The sequence below is a fragment of the Heterocephalus glaber genome, unplaced genomic scaffold (assembly GCF_053883595.1).
Source record: "Heterocephalus glaber isolate CG9 unplaced genomic scaffold, H.glaber_assembly_v1.0 deba00001773, whole genome shotgun sequence".
Taxonomy (NCBI): domain Eukaryota; kingdom Metazoa; phylum Chordata; class Mammalia; order Rodentia; family Bathyergidae; genus Heterocephalus; species Heterocephalus glaber.
The window spans coordinates 7,375,524-7,397,897 of NW_028258463.1; the positions used below are offsets into that span (position 1 = coordinate 7,375,524).

Genomic DNA, 22,374 nt, shown 5'->3' on the forward strand with positions numbered 1-22,374 from the left:
TGGGATTCATATTTGTTAGTTACTCCATGGCTGGTTGAACTTAATAATAAGACAAAACCTAGCTCCAAATTCTACAATGTTCACAGGCTGTGCTTGTTTTAATCTTATTCAGAGCTTATGTGGTGGGAGAAAGGGGTGTTTTAGGACATTAACGTGTTTCAATGAGTTCTGTGTCCAGAGTTGAATCACATGCAAAGCCTTGTGTAAATTTTCATGGTTAATACAAGCCATAAAGTTCTTGGTGGAAACAGTGGAGACATCAGTTGCTTGCTTATTTTAGTTAATCTGTTTGTTTATGTAGCAGTTATGTTTGATTTTAAAATTCTTATGAACATTTTTTCTTATAGAATTTCTATTGCTCTTCTGAGATTTTGATTATAGATTATTAGGACTATAGATTTGAGTGCCTTGTGCATTTTTGCATTGGTGGGGAAGGAAAGAAAGGTAAGATCCTTTTACCTGTGAAGCTTTATCCACTGTGCTTTGGGCCCACAGATTGCTTGTGTGGCCTTGTTTTTAGCCAAAAAGGCAGTTCTATGAAAACATGTCTTTTCCTTTTTAAAATATGGTTTACGACATTACTTTGAAAAGTAGATTCAATTAAGGCCAGGTACATACAACTTTTAAAATAGAATTTCTTTGGTTGCTATACATTTAAATTGTTGTTTTTGCAGGAAAGCCCTGTGACAAGTCTGTGAGCCTATATGAGTTACCTAGAGACTTTACAGATAAGGCGGACACATTAGAAATACATTAGAGTTTACCTCAAGGGAATGTGCTAATCCTTATTTTATTTTATTACTGAGCTACCTAGGGGCTTGTCTATCAGTGGTCTAGTCACTAGTGTTGGATTGCTGATAAAGAGGGATTGGCAAATAATAGTCTTTAACTCACTTTAGATTTTGCAGTACACTTGAAAACTTAATCTTGGCCACCACAGTGTATAATAACTGCACTAGCACCATGCAAGCCCAGAATGGCTAAGCAAAATTCAGGTGATTGAATTACATTATTTTCCCTTTAATTATAACACGTTTTGCTGAGGAAACTTTTTCTTTGGGAGAGCTCTTTTAACTTTTTTTTTTCTTTCTTGTTTCATAAAAGTTAATGGCCTAGCAGATGGCTGGTTGCTTTTGTCAGTTTCTTGATAAACTGATGAGTGTAGTGAGAAGGTACTGTTGGGATAGAAGAGAAATGGAAAAGAATGATGGCTCCATACACTTGTTTCTTGATCTTTACTGTGCATATGGCATCTGGGAGTCAAACAAAGATATACAGCTGGGTGTTGTGGCGTGCACATGTAATCCCAGCACTTGGGAGGCTGAGGCAGGAGAACCGTCATGAGTTTGAGGCCAGACTAGGCCACATAGTGATTTCAAGACCAGCCTAAAATACATAGTGACACCCTCTTTCAAAAAACAAAACAAAACAACAAAGATACAATGTCGGGTGATATTTGGTCTTTAATGCTAGTGAAAAATATAATTTTTAACATGTATACTTTTCAACTTTAGAATTTAGATTCTTTGGGATTCAATGGACTATAACTTTTTTTTTACTTATGATATGTGACCTACAAAATGGGAAAGCTTATAGCTAGGCTCTTTTGAATGTTTTTCACCCTTTTTGAGTGTATCATTTTAATAGCTTTAGTATCAATGGCTTTGAACATTGAAACATGGTAAACTGGGTTGTTGCTGTTGTTGTTGGAAGGGAGATTGTATGTGCTGTCCATTGGATAAATCTGTGTGTGTGGCTCTTACAATTGACCAGAACAGCAAGGGCATTTTCCTGTATTGTACATTGTTAGAACTGCAGTTTGACCTTATCTTGTCTGAAAGGTCTTCATTGTAAAGAGCCCCTCATTTTTCTTTTTTTTTCCTCCTTCAGTGCTTGGGATCAAACCCAGGACCTTGTACATTCTAGGCAAGCATTCTACAACCCCGGCCCTTCACAATTCTATTTGTAGCACTAAAAGTCATTTAAATTAAAATGAACTCAGCAAAAGTAGAGAAACAACTTTAAAGTCTATCAGTGTAAAATTAAGTAACTTAGTGTATGTTTGTACAATAGAATAAATACGACAGAGCTACAAGATAACGGGAGTTCTCTATATTGCTATGGAAAAATCTCCAAATTAGACCATTTATTTTAAAAGTATAGAACAGTGTGCAGAGTATGACACTATTTGTATTATTGGAAAATAGATATATTTGACCATTTTCCTATACAGTGTACCATGAAACTGTAAGGTGCTCATTTGTTTCTTTGAAAATCTAATACTGTGGTCTCCCTTGGAAATTAAATCAGGAGAAGGGAACCTGGTTGGAGGCACATGCCTCACTGTGTACTTGTTTGCTTTCTTTCTTTTGGTGTTTGAGACAAGGTCTCTCTATGTGTTCCAGGCTGGCCTTGAACTTATTGTGTAGCCCAGGGTGGCCTCGAACTCACAGTGATCCTTCTGCCTCAGCCTCCTGAGTGCTGGAATTACAGGTGTGTGGTACCATGCCCAACAGTATACTTGTTTTCAAAGTAAAATTTTTATCAAAGTACACATAGAAAAGTAGAAAAATCATGGTGTATGCATCAGTGAATTTTTTCCATGTAATCAGTTGTGTGAATTATCTCGGTACTCAGCACCTAGAATAAGACAGATTTTTAAAAATAAGAACCAAGATGCATTATGTAAAGGTACAATTCCCAATGAGAAAGGTAATTATGTTGTATACCTAAAATGTACCAGTAAAATAATTTAACAACAACAACAAAAAAAGACTTTTTTTTAAATCTCAGTATATTACCCAGGCTGGTCTCGAATTCCTGGGCTCCATTGATCTTCCTGCCTCAGCCTCCCCAGTGGCTGGTGCTGTGGGCATGTTCCACTCTGCCTAGCTGAGAAACAGGATATTGAAGTCCCAGAACCTTCGTGTCCTTTTCCAGTTACTGCTGTCCTGAAGGTCTTCACTGTCTTGAGTTCTATCACCATAGAGTAGTTCTGCATTGTTTTTGGAACTTCTCTTGTTTTTTGGTTTTTGTTTGTTTTGTGGTGCTGGGGATTGAATCCAGGGCCTCACCTTGTGCTCTGCCACTGAACTACATCCCCGGCCTCCTGGAACTTCCTGTAAGCAGAATGCAGTGGGCACTTGTTTGTGTCTGCCTTCATTAGCTCTGTGCTGTGTTTAGGAGCTGCATCCACGTTGTTGAGTGTAGTGATAATTTGTCTCACATATAAACAACCAGTATTTTTAGTTTGCTGTAAACCTGGTAAAAGTCCATTGTATCCTGTGTTAGCATTTATCTGTCCACTCTGTCATTGATGGAAATTTGAGTTATTTCTGTCTTGGGGCTATGGCAAATAATGCTGCTGTGTTCTCTGTATATTCTTTTTACACTTACTTTTTTTTTTTTTTGATGAAATGATCCAAGCATTTAATGTGCAAATTAACTTTCTGCCAAACAGCAAGATAGGATGGGCCCAGGAATTTGCATACACCATAATACAATGAAGCAACAATGTTTTCAGAGAATTACCACACTTGATAGCCAAAAGGCTGAGAAGGATCAGAGAATTACCTTTAGGTAAAGAAACTTAAATTGTCACACTAAGAGATATACTGTATGTAAACATACCCATGGAAAGCCTAAAACTCAATTTGTGACAAAGGGACCTACAACTGAAACAAATTTGAGATAAGCTTTCTGTAATCTCTACAAATAATCTTAGAAGCAGGTATTTCTGCATCAGAATGTTATGATTAAAATATGCTATTTATTAGCAGTGCTTTAGTAAAATGGTACAAATTTCTTTGGCATATTAGTTTTTTTGGCTGACTTTATCTTTTTCAAATTTAGCTATCTGATTATATTGACTAGATTTTGAGGTAAATTCTTTTTTTAAAAAAAAATTCTTCTTATTTTTATTATTTATTTACTTATTTGGTACCGGGGATTGAAGTCGGATCCTTCTGCTTGCGCGGCAGGTGGCAGAACCACTGGGCTAAATCCCCGGCCCTGAGGTAGATTCTTTTAAACTCTACTTTCTCATTGCTCTTTGCTAGCTAATCCATTTGGAACTTGTGCTTTGTTATTTTCCCTAGAACTGTCCTCTCTTTCATAATCTCTTTGATTGATATTTAATCGGTACTTTTGCTCGTGTCTGCCGAAATCACATGATCCAGAATAAGTTTACACTTACAGTTTTGACTGACTGAATGTATACTTATTAAGTCTTTGTTTTTATTATTTGGTTTTTTGAGACAGGGTTTCGCTGTGTAATCCAGGCTGGTCTTGAACTCACTATGTAGCCCCGTCTGGCCTTGGACTCAAGGTGGTCCTCCTGCCTTAGCCTCCCAAGTGCTGGGATTATAGGCATGTGCCACAATGCCCAGTCTCTTATTAAATCTTTAAATTTAAAATGTATCCATCCTTTAACTGATCCATAGGAAAATTGTAATGTTTTTTTTTTTGGTGGTGTGGTATTGAGAATCAAACCCAAGGGTACTCTACCACTGAGCTACATCCTCAACCCTTTTTAAATTTTTTTTGAGACAGGGACTTGCAGTTCTCCTAACTTACCCTTCCAAATAGCTAGTATTAACAGGAATGTACACTTCTAATGTCCTGTTTTAAATTAAGTATTGAAATATTATGGTACAAAATAATTTCAGACTACTTTTGCATATATTCTAAATGCCTTAGCCTCAATATTGAGAATTCCCAAGTCAACCTAAGAGCAAACTTATATTCTTTTATCCTTAAATAAAGAGGGGTTAATATAATGGAAAATATCTTTAAAATATTACAGCACCTGAGCTGGGTATGGTGATGCATGCCTGTAGTCCCAGCTACTAAGTAGGCTGAGACAAGAGGGTCCCTTGAACCCAAAAGTTTTGAAACTAGCCTGGGTAGCATAGCAAGACCTCAGCTCAAAAAAAACAAAAACAAAAACCAAAACCTGAGGGCTGGGGCTTTAGCTCAGTGGTTCCCCCGCCTGCCTCGCAAGCGCAAGTTCCCAAGTTCGATCCCTGTACCAAAAAAAACCCCTGAAAAATGCCTTTTCGCATTGCTAAATATTTCTTTTATTGTCTCAATTTATAATATTGAAATCATAATCCTGCATTGGTAATTAAAATATTTTATATAATTTTTTAAAATTGCCATATATTCGGCCAGGGATTTAGCTCAGTGGTGCCGTGCCTGCCTCACAAGCTCAAGGTCCTGAGTTTGATCCCCAGTACCAGAAAAAAACAAAAACGAAACCTGCCATATAGTTGAATATTTTTTGGAACTCCAAGGTTCTAAACAAATAGCAACATGAAAAACTTAAAATATTGTTAACTTTGAATATTTTAGGATTTAGTAGGGCTGTCAACCAAATACAGTGGAATGTGATTGTATGTAGCTGTGTGCTTTAACAACTGCGGAGTCACCCCTGTTCCTATGGAAAGGTGCATTGGAATAAGTGTTTTCTTTCAGGTGCAGCAACACTGCCCCGCCTTGCCCAAATCTGGACATAGTAATTAAAGTGTCTGTCTGAAGCAGAGCTTCCCAGCCACAGGTGCCTTTGCCTTGGGGGACACTGGCCATGTCTGGAGAGGTCTTTTGGTTGTCAGGCCCAGGGGCAGGAATGTGCTCTGGCATCTGACAGCCAAGTGTCCCAGGTCCACAGGGCCCCTGCCTCCCAGGAGTGATCCCGTCTCTCCAGTCCACGGTGCCCAGGCTGGGAAACCCTGCGGCAGAGCCCCTGGTGACTGAGCCGCTGCTGCCAGCGGGTGCATTAGGTGGAGAACATGCGGTGAGCTTATCTAGTTTGTGGAAGAAATAGGTGTGGTGATTTCTTAAATAATAATAAGAGTTTTAAATATGAAACTTTAGAACGTATGTGTTTTAGTGGACAAATTATCCCAATTTAAAAATAGCCTATTTATACTTTGTGAGTGGGCAAAGCCAAATTATCTTGGAGTAGAGCTTTTATCTAAAAGGTCATTCAAAAACAGTCTTTTTGTGTATTACACAGCAAAGGCTTGATTTTTTAGAAAGCACATAAATCTTGTGATCCTAGTGTGGATCTTGTTTTGTACTAAAAAAAAATGGTTTTTGGACATAAAATGTATTTCTTTTAAAAATTGTTTTTCTTTTTAAATTTAAAAAGTCTAAATCTTATATTATATAGTAAATTAAAAATATTGCCAAGTGATAAAATATTAAAATTAAATGTTAGAAATGACACGCATAGCAGACAAGGAATGATCTACTCACTTTTCAGTGGTGAATTCCCTCCCATCAGGTTGTGGTAAAGAAAAAAGCACAGGGCACCTTTGCCAGCTCATCATGTTGCACTAAGCATCCAGAAGATGGCTTGTCCTGCCTTCCAGCCTCGGCTCGGTCCTTTGTCACCTGGCGTGGGAAGCTAACTTTAAATTTCCTGCAGGTGACTCTCGTCTCTGCAGCAGGGCACCGAGTTCTGAGAGACAGGTCCAGTGCAGCAGCATGAATGGCTGCAGACCAGGACTGCTGTGCATCGCTTCCAACCAGCGGTGCTTCTCAGGTGTCTGAGCCCTGGTCCCCAGGGAGAAGCAGTGCCCACCACAGGGGCTCGCTGACATGCACACCCACTCTCACAGCGCTTACCTTACAGTCTGTCAGGTGCTGTTAGTTCTTAGTCAGTTCTGTTTCATTTAGAAAAATTGGATTGGAGCAGGCAATTCGGTTTTTTGGGTTTTTTGTTTTTTTTTGAGACAGGGTCTCACTGTGTAGTTCATACTGGCCTTGAGTTCACTGTGGCCCAGGCTGGCCTCAGACTTGCAGTGATCCTCCTGCCTCAGCCTCCTGAGTGCTGGGATACAGGCTTGTGCCACCATGGGGCAGGCAGTTTGAAAAACCACTGTGCTATGTAGTCTTTAATGAAAAGTTTTATTTTGTTTTGTTTTTTGAGACAGGGTCTTAGTCTGTAATTTTAGGCTAGAATGAGCTCACTCTGTAGCCCAGGCTGACTTTGAACTCCTGGTGATTCTCTTGCCTGAGCCCCCTGAGTGCAGGGGTTACACATGTACCCCTGCCACCATGCCTGGCAGGAAAAGTATCTTTTTGAAGTCGACACTACACAGTTGCTCACTCCAGTAAAGGGTGTGGAAGGGAGTGATAAAATCATTATATTTATGACCTTATTCCATATAGAGGAGTTGTCCTTTAAAAACCTGAAAATCTGGAAAAGGTTAGGGTTGGATCCCATTTGCCTCCATTTAAAGCTGAGGTCTTCTAAATGATATGCACATGCATACACACACGTGAGTGCACGCAGATGGCTGTTCACTGTGTAGGAGAACTGAGGACTAATGAATATGTAAAAAGAGATGTTCTAAACTCTGAACACGGTGACCCTGTGATCCTGTGTGTGGCGCCCTGCAGCAGCAGAATACGGCAGGGCCTGTGCCGTGAGCCTTTGGGCGGGCTAAGGGCTCGGCTGTTTCCTACACAGCTCTGCCGGACTGCAGGGCACAGACCCTGGGTGCAGCCTCCAAAGGGCAGATGCCTGGGCTCCTGGGCTGGAGCCGTCTTCTTTCTCCGCCCGGGTTGCGCATTCAGTTTGTGTCTGTGCATATATTTAGCACATGCCACAGAGCCTTTACCATTGGACTGTCTCGTCACTCAGTGAGGTATTAGAAATTCTTTTTTATTTTTTTTATTAGAAATTCTGGGCTGGGGATTTAGCTCAGTGGTTTCACAGCCTGCTGCGCAAGCGCAAGGACCAGAGTTCCATCCCTGGTACCAAAATAAAAAAAGAAAGAAAGAAATTCTTATTATCCCCACTTTACTGACAGAAAAACTGAGACAAACAGGTTATGCTAATTTTCCAAGTTGAATGTGTTCTTTTATCTTTTTGTTGTTGTTGTTGTTACAGGGGATCAAACTGAGGACCTTGTGCTTGCTAGGCAGGCACAGCACCACTGAACTACATTCCTGGCCCTTTGAACGTGTTCTTTTGTTTTTGTTTTTGTTTTCGTACCGGGGATCGAATTCAGGTCCTTGTGCTTGCACAGCAGGCAGTGAAACCACTGAACCACATCCCCGGCCCTGAATATGTTCTTTTTAAGATGAGTCATTATTTCTTAGCTGGGGATGTGGCTCGGTGGTGCCTACCTGCCTCACAAGCACAAGGTCTTGAGTTTGATCCCTTATTTTAACCTTCCCCCAAAAAAGTCATTAGGTTATTTTACTGACTGAAAAATTAAAGACTTAAAATTCTATAAATATTTCTGACCTTTTTTTTTTGAGATAGGAGCTCACTATATACCCCAAGCTGGCCTTGAACTCACAGAGCTTCTCCTGTCTCAGCCTCCCAAATGCTAAGATTGCAGATGTGCACCACCACTCCCAGCTTTACTTCTGGCTTTAGGAAACCAGAGATTGAGTAAATTATTTATTTATTTATTTATTTTTGGGTACCGGGGATCGAACTCAGGTCCTTGCACTTGCGCATCAGGCGACCAAACCACTGAGCTAAATCCCTGCCCCTTTAGTGTACATTATTTAAAAATAAAAATAAATGGTCCGGCAAGGACCTGAGCCACCACAATCAGGACACAGGAAGGTTTCATCACCTCAGAATTCGTCCCACCCATCACGCACCCCCCCCCCCCCTCCTCTTGTCACCCCTGAGCTGTTTTCTACTACTATGGTTTTGTTGTTGTTGTTGTGTTTGTTTGTTTGTTTTTTGGTACTGGGGATCGAACTTGGGACCTTGCGCTTGCGAGGCAGGCACCAAAACCACTGAGCTAAATCCCCGGCCCAATACTACTATGGTTTTGTCTTTTGAAGAATGTTACAGGAATAGGATTATATAGTATGTAAAGATTATCTTTTGAAATTTTTTTTTTTTTTGGTACTGGGGATTGAACTCGGGACCTTGCACTTATGAGGCAGGCGGCGGAACCACTGAGCTAAATCCCCGGCTCTTTTTTGAAAATGTATTTTGTGTTACTCAAGATTGAACCTTAGGCTACATCCCTAGCCCTTTTTAAATTTTCTTATTTTGAGACAGGGTCTTGCTAAGTCACCAAGTTCCCCAGGCTGGAACTTGTGATCCTTTTACCTTAGCCTCCCAGAGTGCTGGGAATACAGGTGTGTGCCACCACCCCTGGCTTATATGTGAACTTTAAAGTCTGTCTTCTTTCACTCAGAATAATGCCTTTGAGATTTTTTTCCAAGCTTTTTTGTGTATCAGCAACTTGCTCCTTATTATCAAGTAATATTCCATTATCTGAGTGTACCACTAACTGTTCCTTAGTCAGCATTTGAAGGATTTGGATTAGTTCCAGTTGTTTATGATTATGAAGAGAGCCACTATAAACATTCAAAGGCAAGTGTTGGGGGATGTACATTTTTGTTTTGTTTCTTTTCTCCTCTTCTTTGGCATGTGCGTGCGTGCATACGTGCATGCGTGCATGTTGTGCTAGTGGGGATTGAACTCAGGGAGCCCCGAACCACATCCCAGCCTTTTTGAGTCAAGGTCTCGGTAAATTGCTCAGACTATCCTTGAATTTGGAATCTCCCTGGTTCAGCTTCCTGAGGGATTACGGGTGTGCACCAGTATACTGTACCCAGCATTGAGCCTTTTGATCAGAAGGTGGGTCCTAGGCCCATTGCTGACCTGAGAGGAGCCATTTGACTTTGATGAGTCTCTCGTTTCCTTATCCCTCTTTTTTTTTTAGTACCAGGGATTGAACTCGGGACCTTTCGCTTATGAGGCAGGTGCCGGAACCACTTAGCTAAATCCCCGGCCTTCCTTATCCCTCATTCTGCAGGGTTTTATATTAAGTGTATTTTAAGTTTTCCTAGCTCCTAAAAGCATTGAGATAAATCGTTGGTAAGAGGAGAGATTTGTGTGTGTTGTGCAAAATTATTGACTAATCTTCTCAAGTAAAATACAAATATTATCAGCAGTATACGTATTTATAAATGGAATCCATATGAAATAACTTGATATTTATAACTATAGTATTTTTTTGGACCTAAACAATAGTACTGTGGTGATACATGTTACATCTAGAAGCTAAGCTTACATTCATGATGTTGTAATTAACATTGACAACCTTGAGCTGGGGATTTAGCTCAGTGGTTCTGTTGCCTGCCTTGCAAGCGCAAGGACCCAAGTTCAATCCCCGGTACCAAAAAAAAAAAAAAAGAAACATGGACAACCTAGAGACTCTTGGCTTATATATAGTGTTTTTGTATTTCTTAGCTTTATAGGATTATAACTTAGAGTAAATTTAATAACGAATATTTTGTCACAAATAGGAATCACTTTTAAAAACTTTATTGCCCTTAATGTCTTTTGGCTATAAGACAGATTCTTTCTATATAGATTCTTTAATTATATAGATTCTTTCTATATATTAAAACTAATTATTCACTATTTTTCTTTAAAAATTATAAATGTGCCAGGTGTGGTGGCGCACGCCTGTAATCCCAGCACCTGGGAGGCTGAGGCAGGAGGATGGCTGCAAGTGAGTTCAAGGCCAGCCTGGGCTGCATAGACCCTATCAAAAAAAAATTATACATGCTTATTTTACAAGTACAAAAAAATGAAGAAAATAAATAAAAGTATCTCCTTTCTTCTCTTCCTTCTGTCCTAAGAGTCTCTCTCAATGTACGCACACATGCGCACAAATATGTTCATGTTTTTACTCTACAAACTTTTAGGATCCCCACTCACGTTCTTTAATCTTTTTCCATGCGGCTGCATTAATGTATCAGTTAATAAATCTTTATCACAAGTCAGATGACTTCATAGTTTGCCTGTGTCTCTCTGTGCCCTTTTTTGGGTTTCCGGTCTGTCTTCATAAAGTCTGCTGTGACCGATACCCTCATGCACATCTTCCTGTCCTTCCAGTGGGGAGTTCTTTGTGGCCGAGTCCAGAAGTGCACATGCCTCGCAGTCAGGAGACCAGACAGAGTGGCTCTCAGGCAGCTGTTCCACATCCATACTGTGTGCTGAGCTGGCGCTGGGGGTGCCAGGTAATGCCAGAGTCAGCCGGGTTATCTTGGCATTAGCCAAATTGAGATTTGTGCCATAAAACATACTTACACATTTGTACATGGATTCTGGTGAAAAACCATGCCTACTTGCTAGTTGATAGTCTACCAAGTAAACTTGAGAATGCTTAGAAAGATTACAGTTTAAGCTAGATGCAGTGGCGCACACCTAGAATCCCAGCACTCACGAGGCTGAAGCAGGATTGCTGCCATGTAACCCTTACCCAGTTTCCCTGTTGATAAAATTTTCCATAAGCATGGTGTGCTCCTCAGAAGGAAGAAACCAACATTGGTTTACTGTACTGTATTACTATTAACTAGGCTTCAGAGTTAATTCAGATTTCTTTAGTTTTAACAGTATTCCTTTTCTATTTGGAAACATCTTAGATTAAGCTCTTAAACAGCTTGAGTGCCTATTCACAGATGACTTTCTGTTGTAGCTTGTAACATACATTGTGCACATGTATTATACATAATGCATCTGGCTCTCTGTATTTGTTTAAACAAATGTAAGTTATCTTCAGACATTAGTATCTTTGAAATTATCTTGACATTCACGACAGTTCTGCCCCAGGGCTCTTTAGGGCAGGGCTGGGGCACTCCCCGGCCTCTCCTGGTTCCTGGCAGAGCAGGATTCTTGCACTTGCTTGTGCTTGGGCCCTAGCAGTGCACTGTTTGCCCCTGTCCACACACACACACACACACACACACACACACACACACACACACACACACACACCCCTAGGAGTTCCTGGGAAGTTGCCCACCCTGTGCATTGGAAGTTGGCTGCTAATTGAGAACGTGGTGGAGAGTCCTGAAGGCAGAAAGGTTTAAGAATTGAAATACGTTGTGGTTCTTGAGAGAGGAGGGCTGGCCCTGAGGCGAAATACCTTTTCAGATGGGGCAGTACCTGGGTATTTTCACTAATGGGAAGCATCCTTCTTGAGGCAAATTGTGGCATCCAGATTCATTCATTTGAATCATTTCTTAAGCAGCACAGTTTATGGCAGAGGAAGAGGGAATTGGCCGCATCAAATAGATATGGATCACTATTCCTCCAATTTAAAGGGAACCCTTAAATACTCCATTAACACCCGCATTTTTCTGCTTTACTGGTATTGAAGCCAGGGCCTTTCCACTGAGCTGTATCCCCAGCCCTTTTTTTATCCCCCCACTTTTTATCTTTGAGACATGGTCTTGCGAAGTTGCCCAGACTGGGCTCGAACTTGTAATCCTCCTGCCTCAGCCTCTCAGAGTGCTCCTGGGATCACAGGCATGCACCACCATGCCAGGCCACATTTTTTTTTAACAGAAAAAAAAATCCTCGAGTATTCCAGGAGGCAAAAAAAACCATGAGAAAGCACATGCTAAATCTGAAGTGCCTCTTTCTGGGCAGAACGGCATTTGCCGTGTGTGTCGGGTAAAGCAGTGGGCTAAGCTCAGGGACCTGCATTGGCACGTGTGTCCTGGGCATGCCTCGGGCAGAGCAGTGCATTAGGTGGCATGGGGTGGGCACATCTCTTTCCTTTCTGTCAAAGAGCTTGTAGTGGGAGAGACAGAACTTACAGAAAAGCCACAGCATTCAGGCTGTGGTGTGTTAGGTGAAAGCCCTGTGTTACACAGGGTTAGGTGGGGAAATCTCTGCCTAGGCGGTCAGGAGCCACTCTGGGGAGAGGTGCGCTGGAGCCAGTTCCTGAGGGACGGCCAGGATTTACTGTGGGAGAGCGTGGGAGGGGGTTCTGGGTAGGAGGCATGAGTGACATACAGTTTCAGAGATAGGAAAAGCCAGGGTGCAAGTGAAAAATAGCATAAGGACTTAGGTAGGAAGGAAAGGAGGACTTTGAGATCCATGACCAGGAATGCTGGGCTCAGGTGGAGAAGGAGTTGTGATTTAGTCCAAGGCCCTAGAAACCACTGAAGGTTTTGTAGCCAGGGAGTTGTAGTCCACATTCTGACACTCTCTGTGTAGGGTGGCTTAAGAGGGCAGCAGAGAGATGGTTCTGATGGACTGGGTGTTGTGTCAGCAGTTGGAACAGGGAAGCTGAAGATTTCAGCAGCTGGACCTTAGTGTGTTGCTGCATTAGATATCTAGGTAAAGGCAAGTACACCCTGAACCCCAGTCAGAGGTGCTGGCTACTAAGATGCAGTTTCAACCTGAGGCCAGCTGCTATCTGCTGCTACAGAGAGGGGGTGAACTGCATTGAGCCGGGCAGGCTGCACCTGGGGCTGCTTGAGACCCTTGTGCCTGCTGTCCAGTGACAGGGGCTGGCTGACCCAGAAGGGAATCCATCACTTCCCAGTGCAGTGAATTTAGAGAACCCTCTGCAGTGGTTTTCTGCTCCCCTGGACCTCGCAGCGGGAACACACACCCTTTGTTTGGAGGACAGTCTCTCCACTCTGCAGAGACCCCAGGGCATGGTGTGTGTCCACGGGGGACTGTGTGGAGTGACTTTGACACCAGCACTGTAAATGCTGGCTGCGCACTTGAGCAGCTCACACCTGAACCCCTGCCTGTGGCCAGAGCTGCATGGTGAGTTCTGCTGAAAGACAAGAGACGTCTGTGGTTCCGTTTTATTATTCTGCCCTTGAAATGTTAAAAGTGAAGTCATGCTGGGGATTTAGTTCAGTGGCACCAGGTCCTGAGTTCGATCCCTGGTACAAAAAAAAAAGCGAAGTCATGTTTGGGGTGTAGTAGTAACTACAAGGTTAGAGGGTTAGACTCTTAACCCTGACGGAGGGATGACTTCACTAAGAAAATGTTTTCCTTCTAACACATTTCATGTTTCTTTTATACCTTTAATCACGATGTGTTAGCATATTTTGAATTTTTATTAACTCAGAAATACACCATATTGCTTTTAGACATATGAAATATAAGTGGTATAAAGAGAAAATTAGTTATAATATGGAGGGATTTTCACACTCACACTGACTTCCTCTCCTCCCCTGGTCACATCAAATGATTAGATTTTGTAGTTATTATCAGGTCATACTGTCCTGTGTTTCTCAGTTATGATATTATTTTGACCTTTCAAAGAAGGCTGTTGTATTGGTTTTGGGAAAAATAAAACCCTTTTTATATTCTAGAGAGAGGAGTGTGAACTGGGCCAATCTTGTTTCTACATCCATATCCACCGCTCACCCCTACCTACCCTGCCTGCCTCACATTTGAAGCAATTCCAGACATCACATCATGTTATTTATTAATATAAAATTATTCTTAAGACAACAACTACAATAACATTATTACACTAGCAAACTTTCTCAGCATCATTAAATATGCTGTCAGTGTTTATATTTCTCACTTGACTCATAGGTTTTTTTCAGTTTGTTGGAACTAGGATCCAGAGAAGAGTGTTTGGTTCTTATGTGTAAATTTCCGCTCTACAGGCTGGGTGGGTCGCATGCCTCCGCTGCCCTTAAAATTTTCTGTTGGGGAATACAGATCACTTATTGCATAGTTGTCTGTATCTGCAGTCCGCTGGCTGCATCCTTATGGTGTCATTTGACATGTTCCTCAGTTCCTTTTGTTTCCTGAAAATTGTCTTTTAGACCTATAGTCTTAATTGGATGATTATGGTCTGATTCTTTTTGCAGGCATAGAGCAAGGTTATTTAATAGATGGTAGTATATAATTCTACCAGGGAACATTGTTTCTTCTTGGGGATTGCAAAATAATACCTGGTTTTGTATTCTCTTCTTCAGTTATTAGCTAGAACACTGTAAAAATAAGTGCCCAGGAGTTTTGAGACTCCTTTCCCTTTAAAGCAAACAAACCCAAACTATCTGCCTTCAAGGGACTTCATTTTAAAAATTCATTGCTGAAGGGCCGGGGATTTAGCTCATTGGCACCGCCCCTGCCTCACAAGTGCAAGGTGCTGAGTTTGATCCCCAGTACCGGGGAAAAAAAATAAATTCATCTCCAACCATAGTGGTGCATGCCTGTAAACCCAGCACTGGAGGAGGCTGAGGCAGGAAAATCACTGAGAGTTTAAGGCCAGCCTGAACTACATGGCAAGACTATGTCTCAAAAAAACGCAAAAAAAAAAAAAAGAAAAGAAAAAAATTTTGTTTAATTTATTTACTTTGTGTACATTTTGATGTGATAAATTTGATTTTATTTACTCTTATTTGAGTAAAGCAAATTTTTTATTTCATTACATATCAGAACTAGATGAATGTCTAAAATAAGTTTGAAAACTTTTTTTCCAGTACCAGGGATCAAACTCAGGACCTTGCACTTGTAGGCAGGCGCAGCACTGTTAAGCTAAATCCCTGGCCCTAAAATAAGTTTAATCATATAATAACACTGTAGGAATGGTAGTATTTTTTTTTTTTTTTGTACCAGGGATTGAATCAGGACCTTGTGCTTTCGAGGCAGGCGGTGGCACCACTGAGCTAAATCCCCGGCCCCTGGGTAGTATGTTTTTTAATGAATAGAGTAAGCACATCATTTATTGTCCACACTGGAAAGGGGGGGCACTATTAACAGTTACTCTGGGAGAAGCAAGTATAAACTAGGACAAATGGCCACACCCTTTTATTGGTGAGATGGCTAAGCCTCCTGAGAGGACAGATCCTATCTGTTGTGCTTCTAGTTGTGTCTCTGACAGTGTAAATATTTGGTGAGTCTTAATAAAAATTTGCTAATATGTTAAGGCTTAGTGTAGATTTTAAGAGTTTCTTAAATTATGTTTGCATTTTTTTTAACTTCCTGTCATGAATCTTTGGATCTAAATGCAAGTGTTAAGCCAGGCATGGTGGCACACACCTGTAATCCCAAACACTTGGGAGGCCGAGGCAGGAGAATTGCCTCCAGTTCAAGGCCAGCCTGGACTACACAGCAAGACCTTGTCTCAAAAATACCAAAAACAAATAAAAAATAAATGGAAGTGTTAGACATTGGATCCGAATGATTTTGATGAATTCATTTAAGTTCCTGGTCAGTTGGCTTGCTTACTGTAGGAATAGTGTATATTCATTGTAAAGAAATGAGAAAATCTGGATAACCTCCTTACCACCACCCCTCACATCCACTTCCCCACCAAGAAAAAAGTCATCTATTGTCTGGTTGGATTTTATCTTCAGGAAAAGTCAAGCATAGCAGTTATATATGCAATGATTTTTTTTTCACAGTACTGGGAATCAGACCCAGAGCCTTGCATGTGCTAGGCAAGTGCTCTACAACTGAACTACACACTCAGCCCTTTTAAAATTTTTATTTTGAGACAGGATCTCACTAAATTACCCAGGCTGGCTTCAAATGTATAATCCTCCTGCCTCAGCCTCCCAAGTAGCTGGGATTACAGGTTTTCATCACTTTATGAATGGAGGAGATGAAGGTCTATTGGCTAAAAGATTCATCCTTTAACCATTCATGAAGAGACTAACACTTACCTGGGGGAACTCTGTGACTTAGGAGCCAGGAAAGGGAAGAAAGTGATTCCTTGAACCTTGCGTGATTGAAATGAAGATGTTACTAAAAGTAGTGATAGAAAATTTACATTGGTATAATCTAGTCTGAAAATTCTTTGGTTATGGAAAGGGAAAGTATATTTGAAGATATTATAGTGAAATTCCTTATTACTAATTAAAATTTTCTTCCCCATAAATAGATGATGGGAGATTAGACTCAGGTATCTCCAGGCCACCTGCCTGGTCACGTGGTTTGGTTACCTTGACTGTGCTCTGGGTTTGGTATATGAGAAAAGTTATTTTAAAACAGAAGTAAGCAAGCCGAACATTAAGGTTTTAAGCTGGCTGTGCCTATTTACAGCACATACATTGTGAAGCCTTGAGGTTTCTCCAGGTTGGGAAACTCATGCTGTAAGAGCCATCTCCCCATCCAGGCCCCATGCTCCACTCATCTGTGTGGAATCCCGCGTCTGTCCTCTCCCTCCAGAGCTCAGTGCTTTGCAGCTCACAGGATCGTTTTTTCAGACATTCCAGCATGGTTAAAATACAAATGTCTGAAGTGCGTTGTTACTAATGATTTTCTACCCTGAAAGTAACTGTTGTGGCATTTTTGGGGAGGTAGCACAGTGAACAGGTGGTTTGTTCAGAAACATGAGTCCTGGGGACTTCTGTCCTGTGAGCGTGCAGTTACCACAGTGCAGCCCCAAGAGTGGCATTTGGGGAAAAGGGAATTTAATGTGGAGAAAACCTTTGTGTATTTGAATATCTTTCAGCAGCTTTCCCAGCTCAGGTTATTACTGAGCAATTGTTATGCCACTGAGCAAATAGCAGAGAATAATTTTGTGTGATGAGGTTTTTCTTGTGAAGTTGGCACATGTTGTATATTTCAGCCTTGAGTTGAAATTGTGGTGTTGTCACCAGTAATGCACAGAGCCTGTCAATAGGGTCGGATATGTTTGTTCATAAGAGCATGCCTCTCTTCCTGTAAACCAGGAGGTGAGGTGCGTACGGTGCAGCATGAAAATGTACTGATTTTCCCCCTCTGTCTTACCTGTTATCAGGCATCTAATGAAAATACCTTGCTCGAAAGTTGCAGTTCTCTTGAGGGCAGCAAACGTCACACTCAGAATGAAACTGGGTTACCGCTCCCGCAGTGCACAGTGGTTTCTATCAAATGCTGCTTTGGTCTGAACTTTGAAATTATCCCTTGTCTTTGAAGTGGTCATATTTTAATTGGGAGTGGTTTTAAAATTTAGAATTTTCCAAAATGAACCTAAAAATATTTTATTATTTTCTAATGTGGTTGCTGTGTATAAGCTTATAGAAAACTTACCTCAAGACCACCTTTTTTTTTTTCAGTAAGACCAAAGGGGGAAATGCTTCAGCTTTGAGAAAGTGTTTTTTATAGGCTGAAAGTATCTTACAAGGGCATTCAAATGGTTTTATGTATATAGAACATACATTTCCTTAGCTTTAAAAAAATCTGTGATTTGGTGGCTCAGTACTTTGAGTTAGTGTTTTAGTTTTTAAAATCATCTTTATAATACAAACAAGAAAAAGTGGGCCAGGGATTTAGCTCAGTGGTTTCGCTGCCTGCCTCACAAGCACAAGGACCCAAGTTCAATCCCCGGTACCAAAAAACAAAGAAAAAGTTAAGTACTTTGCTGTTTGTTATTACAATTTTTTAAAGCATCCATCTATTTTCTTTCGGTAGATGTGTTCTGAAGTGCAGTGGAGTTTCAAGTTGTGCCTGTATCACACTTCTATATACAAGGAGTGATTGGCATGTACAGTGAAGGTTTACATTTTAAACATTTATTACAGTGAAAGACACACTGTCATTAATCCCCATCAGAATGCTCCCCTCACTTCCAACACACTTATCCCATCAGCGGGCCACACTATGAGGCAGCCCTGGGGTCCTCATGAGTGTCTAGGAGGTGTGCTCGGAGCTGCGGTGCTGCTGCTGCCTGTGCCGCGCAGGGGGAAGGCAGCTCCACAGCACAGTGCTGTGTGCTCATCCACCTCATTCACCGGATTTGGCAGCGGGCAACTTCTGGCTCTTCCCCAAAGTCAAAACGACCATGAAAGGTAAACATTTTGAGTCAGTTCAGTGTGTCAAGGCAGCCACGACAGCACAACCAAACACAAAAAAGGACTTCTGGAACCACTTCAGAAAGTGGCGAAAAGGGAGGGATAAGAGTTCAAAGCGAGGAGGGATTTTGAGAAGATCATTGGCAATGTGTCTTTTACTGTAATAACTGTTTTAAAAATTTAAACATCATTTTTTCAACCATACCTGGTATAAATTTTAAGATCTTAATGGAGTAACCCCCTACTCTACTCCTAATACAATGAATTCCAGAATGTTTTTCTGTAGGGGAGTTGTCTTGTAGCAAGAGATGAGCCACCTTGTCAGCAGGTACCATGCTCAACTCTCATCCATCTTTGAAAACTGAGCTCACCTCTGTTCCAGGTTCTCGTCCCTCTCCCCCTTCAGCTCCTCAGCTCCATTCCTTCCTCACCCACTGGAGCCCTGCTCAAGTAAGTGGGCCTTTAACCTTTATGTACTCAGCGCTAGGCTTAGCTTCTCGGGGAGGAAGTACTGAAAGGACACGGGCCTTCATGTTAAGGAATTATTCAAGCATGAAATTTAGTGGTCATGTTTTTTTCTGTCTCACTGGTTGTTTAGCAGTATTTGATGTAGGTGACCAGTTCTTTCCAGACATTTTTTTTTTGGTACTGGGGATCGAACTCGGGTCCTTGCGCTTGCGCAGCAGGCAGCGAAACCACTGAGCTAAATCCCTGGCCCATACATTTTTTTAAAAAATTGTTTTAATCTCTTGTCTCCAGTGCTTTGTAGTTTAGTACTTTTCTTTTACCTCACTGTGACTTTCTTCCATTTTTTTTGGAGACAGTCTCACTGTGTAGCCCTAGCTGACCTCAAACTTAGTGTCTATATTTGGGAGACAGATCATAAATTGAACCCATCACAAAGTGAACATATCATAAGTGAAAACTCCATTTACTACACCTGGCCCCCTGGACAGCACAGCTGCCAGCAGAGCGCTCTGTGGAATGCTGTTCCCTGTGACCACGCCACCCAGAGCAGTGGCTCGCTGCTGTTCCCCAGCATTGGGATTGCTAGCTGGGGAAGAGGGTCAGACCCAGGGCCTGTGCATGCCACGCAAGCACCCTGGCACTGAGCGGTACCAGCAGGGCACATGTTCCATTGGTGCTGCTTCCACGCCAGCAGAAAGTGGAGAAGTCTTCAGTCCGATGGTCAGAAGCCAGGCGCTGTCAGCATCTGCCTTCAGCCCTCACCCCAGCCCCAGTCTGGAGATTCATTGTCAACCTGTGCTTGACAGCTCTACCCGAATGTCTGAGTTGCAATCACAAAGCATTGCCTTTAAAGAGTAGAAAATCTAACTGAAAATAGGGAAATGTATCTCACTGGTAAGAGCAGAAGTCATAGGAGTGGAGTCCTAATTCTCTGCGTCATTTTTGATCACTTTTTCTTTCTTCTCCCTCGTCTTTTTTTTTTTCCTTCTCCCTCCTCTTTAAAGAGCACATTCCGTCGGTCTCCACTTTGTGGCTCTCTCTGCCACTTGCCGTGGTGCCTGCACCCCCAGCCCTACATCTGTGTCCCTGCTGTCCTCTCATTCTCATCACACGCTCACACCCAGGAGTTTTTGGGCAGGTGGCTCTGCCCGGCCCTTACGCACGCTCCTGGCCTGTGATGGCTTTTACTCTCCTCCTCCCGGCCCCTGCAAGGATCTCACGTTCTTCACAGCCTTTCACAGCGTGTCCAGGCCTTCCTTTTCATGCCCTTTTCAGTCATTTCATGCCATCTTTTCAAAACTCAACGTTTGTTTAATTCAGCAATCATGACTTATTTTCTGTGTCTGTAGTTTTGCTTGACCAGATTTTAAGCTTGTGAAGTTAGGGTCAATATAATAATTATTTGAAGGGGCCGGGGATTTAGCTCAGTGTTTTCACTGCCTGCTGCGCAAGTGCCAGGACCCAAGTTTGATCCCCGGTACCAAAAAAAAAAAAGTTATTATTATTATTATTTGAAGGAATAAATAACTATCTTCTCCTTGTACTAGAGTTTTAGTTCTTTGCATGCAGGTGATAGTCAAAATTTATGAGTGACTGGGGTATAGAAATTAAAAATGTTTATTGTATAAACTCATTTACCTATAAACTTCACCTTTATAGCAGAAAAAAATTAAAAATGGATTTCTCTATCTGAGGAAAAAAGACACAGGCACTTACATAGAAGCTGCTGTCTTTAATAAAATCCATCACTGTGAAGCCATGGTATGCTGGATGTCTTGGGAGACTCGTGCACCCTAAGCCAGTGTAGTGAGGATGCCAGCCCAGGCCACAGCAGTCAGCCTCTCCCTGTTGCGTGGGTCTCCCCGAGAAGCAAGGGTCCTCGAGGGGTCTTTTCAGTAAAACTTTGCTCAACACTGCCTGAGGAGCAGCTGGTCGCTTTGGCCTTTACTCCTGAAATGGTGTGACATCATTACCAGGCTGACTTAGGTTTTTGTTTCTGGCTGCCTCTGGATTGGGGTGGAGGACTGGAGAGAATCAGTCATGGAAGCTTCTGAGTGTAGTCATACCTCTCTCCCCCTGAGAAAGTGCAGTAGACCCATTTGTTTGGAAAAACTCACCTGTTCCATGGCTAAGTTTGTAGCCTTGAGTTCTTTAGGCATCATATTTATTTCAAGACTGTGTTCTGTTTCCTTAACCCAGGTGTCCCCAGATAGATTCATAAGCTAATTTTTCAAAGAGGCAAATGGAAATCATGATAACACTTTACAGTCTAACCAAGATACTATGATTGGCTGTTTTAGTTAGTAAAAAATAAGTAAATAAAAGTATGACCTAAATGCACATTTCTTTTTTTTTGCGGTACCCTGGATCAAACTCAGGACCTTGCACTTGCGAGGCAGGTGCAATGCCACTGAGTCAAATCTTCGGCCCAAAATGCACATTTTTCGGGGGGGGGGTACCAGAGATCGAACTCAGGACCTTGTGGTTGCGAGGCAGGCAGTGGAACCACTGAGCTAAAATCCCCGGCCCCTAGAATGCACATTTTTAAAGGCACATTTTTTAAAACAGTAAGAGGTGCTGGGTGCAACACCTGTAATCCTGGCCTTCCGGAGGCTGAGACAGGAAGATCACCATGAGTTTGAGTCCAGGCTGGGCTACATAGTAAATGTAAGGCCAGCCTGGACTACACATTGAGACTTTGTCTCAAAAAACCAAAAAACAAACGAAAACAACAAGGGAGAACATGGCAGGGTGGGGCGGGGCAAAGGGGTAGTATGTCACAGCTCTTAATGTTGAGAAGTCAGGAATTATCAGTGGCAACCAGATGAATTAGGCAAAAGATGAGTCAACAATGATCAGCACAAGTTGTGGAAAAGTTAAATGTTAGTGGTGGAAGGGCGTCCTTGAGTTCACACTTGGAAACACAGAGGGCTGGGAAGGCAAGCTCGCCCGCCGCACAGGACGGAAGAAGTGCACGTGCAGCCCAACCAGGTCCTCGGACTCCGGCGCAAGGTAACTATGCTCCTCTGTCGGCTGCGTCGCTGCCGAGGGAGCCTCACTTCTGCTTGGGGAGCCTCCCAGCGAGTCAGCGTCATCTTATTTAAAATACCGTAATTATTTTCATTCATCTTCCTGCTTCAGATCATCTTTGGACTGTTAGTGTTTAGTCTGTTTCATTTTATTTTTATTGTACTGTGTATAATTTGCATACCATAATACCTGGTTCTTAGTGCGTTCTCAGAGTTGCACAGCCATCATCAGTGTTTATTTTTGGAACATTTTCAGTGCCCCACAGAGAAACCTGGAACTCATGAGTGGCAGTCCCCGCGCCTCCCTGCCGCTACCCCTGTTAGTCCCTGGTGT

At 42.0% G+C, this 22,374-nt stretch overlaps 1 protein-coding gene across 3 annotated transcripts in view; it reads left to right on the forward strand.

The window, feature by feature from the left end:
- The window catches only part of Znf652 (zinc finger protein 652), a 54,837-nt gene that overhangs the window by 4,887 nt on the left and 27,576 nt on the right, over nt 1–22,374 (forward strand). The window contains exon 1 of one of the 3 annotated variants that reach the window (XM_004859650.4): nt 10,348–22,023. The exons of the other annotated variants lie outside the window; for them this stretch is intronic. The gene's annotated coding sequence lies outside the window, so the exon portion shown is untranslated. Of the gene's footprint in view, nt 1–10,347; nt 22,024–22,374 lie in introns of those variants that run through there. 3 annotated transcript variants of the gene reach the window in all.